Source organism: Melanerpes formicivorus, unplaced genomic scaffold (genome assembly GCF_026170545.1).
Source record: "Melanerpes formicivorus ecotype bairdi unplaced genomic scaffold, bMelFor1.0.p_v2 SCAF_7, whole genome shotgun sequence".
Classification (NCBI taxonomy): domain Eukaryota; kingdom Metazoa; phylum Chordata; class Aves; order Piciformes; family Picidae; genus Melanerpes; species Melanerpes formicivorus.
Window position 1 is genome coordinate 1,835,945 of NW_027142359.1, and position 2,581 is coordinate 1,838,525.

A 2,581-nucleotide genomic window follows, 5' to 3' on the forward strand; every position below is an offset into this window, starting at 1 on the left:
TCAGCCTGCCTCGGAGTGCCTCAGGACTCCGGGTACCCACAGCGGCCTGTGCTCTCCTCTCTCGGAGGGGAGAGGAACGGGAAGGGGAACGAGGACGGGAAGGGGAACGGGGACGGGAAGGGATGGAATGGGATGGGATGGAATGGGATGGCCTTTCCTCAGCGGGCGCTGGGGCAGGCGACGGCCGCGCGGGGCTGAGGCGGGCCGCGCGGAGCTGAGGCGGGCCAGGCGGCGGCCGCGCGGGGCTGAGGCGGGCCGCGCGGAGCTGAGGCGGGCCAGGCGGCGGCCGCGCGGGGCTGAGGCGGGCCGCGCGGAGCTGAGGCGGGCCAGGCGGCGGCCGCGCGGGGCTGAGGCGGGCCGGCTGGCGTCGTCGTGAGGCGGGCTGCTGGGCTGCGGGCTTCGCGCCTCACTGTGCTGAGTTCGGTGGGTTCTCTGGGCTTCCTGTGAGTGTAGGATCCATCATCTTCGCCCTTGGCGTAATGAAATGTTCCCTACTTCATTGATCAAACGGGCAGACACTCAGTTTGAGGTCGCGATTGCTTTGCAGTTTCTCTGCTGCCCTAGACACAAGTGGTGTGAATTCCTCAGTATGCTGCAACGGTGGGGGAGTAGAGTGCAAACGACTTAATGTGCAGGCCGGGCTGCTGATCTGTAATGCATGTGCCTCCCTACAGCCTTAGTAGTGCTAAGGGGAGAAGAGTCCTCGAGGAAGATTGTTTTCTGCTGTGGTTATGCTTGTTCACTGGTAGAATACAAACAGCTGACCCTCCAACAGAGTTCCAAGAAAAGTGCTGAGAGCATAGTGGTGTTTGTCACAGCTTTTGTACAGCAAGGCTTGGAGTGCACCACACATGTGGATCTGTTCACACCAAGAAGGACTGAGGGAGCTTGGTGCGTGCTTGCAGGTCAGGCAGCTCGGACATCTCTGTATAGTAGCATAATTTACACGCCAGTTATCGTGTCTAAGGCCTGACTAGTATTGTTAAGTACAAATTTATGTTGTAAGCTGTTGGTCTGATTTTTTATATAGTATGTAATAACTACAGTTAAACCCCCACATTTTGGAAGGCATATGTGGCATGGCCTTTTGCAGTACAAAGCAAGCCTCTGACATGTTTCACCAGTACTTGATGTAGCTTCCCATTTGATGTCCATTTAAGGAGTTATTTCAGAATATTTTTACTGCTTGAAAAGTCTAACACCCCACCCCCCCCAACCTACAGCTTAAAAACAGGAAAGGGAAGTGTTCAATACTAAACCCAGAATACCATTATTTTTAAAGTAACTCAACAAAGTTATTAATAGATTTGGATTGCTTGGACTTCAATTTAGTTATGATGGACATTTAGCCCCAGTGTTAGATTGTACAACTTGTGCTTATTCATGTTGAACTTCTTCAGTCAAGTGCAATGAAATCTGACTCTTTCAGACCAACTTACATATTTACAGTGCTTATTACTGGCTAAACTAATTAGATTTGTTTATATCAGTTCCTAGGTTCAGAAGTGAAACTTCAGGAGAAGACAGCCAGTGGAACAGATTACCAGCAGGGTGGTGTGAATTTTCCATTACTTAAATCTAAAGTAAGCCTGTTTCTGTGGAGGAAATGCAGGTAGGTAAGTTGAACAAGTGCAAGTGAAATGTGGTCTGTCTCACACAGTAGATAGTTCAGAGGATAATGACTGCTCTTGGTGCCACAGAATAGACTGGAGCTTAGGAAGGCATTTGCCATCTAGTGTAGGCAATGCCCAATCAGTCTGCTTAGAGGACCTAGTACCGTAAGAAAGGGCACTACAAGAAAGAGAATAATGTGCTGTGGGGACTATCCATTTGCTTCAGTGTGACAGAGAGTGGTATTTGTTCCCTATAGAGCATGTTCAGTGGTTGGTAGTGTAATTTGACCTGTATAATGTTACCTTGAAGTTTAAGACCTTGGTTTTGAGGACCTCTCTGCTTGAGTTACATATATTTATATAGTAGTATAAAGAAATATACTTCTTCATGTAACTGTAGGAAAAAGATTGGTCAGAGATATTTAAATACCAAGTTTCTAGCTTTCACCCTCCAAGCTCAAGGTTTTCCAGTTGATTAATCATTACTACACTATTTAAATCATGCAGCTTTTAAGGAGGAAGGCTGCCCTTGTGGAGAAAGTGAGGCTCCAAGTGAGGAACAGGAAAATGCATGGAGAAATTTGGTGTTTAACCTATTTGGGATTGGTAATAGGTAGGCATTTGACTGCAGAAGTTCCAGTCTCCTAGTTTTGCTCTTTTTTAATACTTGAATGTGATGAAGTCTAAACATGTGTATGGAAAATACAGGCCCCTTCTGGAAGGAATGCACAGAAATACTGCTGGCTGTACCTCGGCTCTTACACTCCTCTTACACATTCATATTGCTTAATAAGCAGGTAAGGACTTGGCTGTTTAATAAGCCTGACAAACATTCTGCAGTTAAATTAAAAATAAAGGCCAATTTCTTCAGTTTCTTCATCGAAAAATACTTTCCTCAGCTAAAGAGAAATGTTGAACACAGACTTCCCAAATGCAGAGACACAAACACTTGGCACTGAGTGGAATCA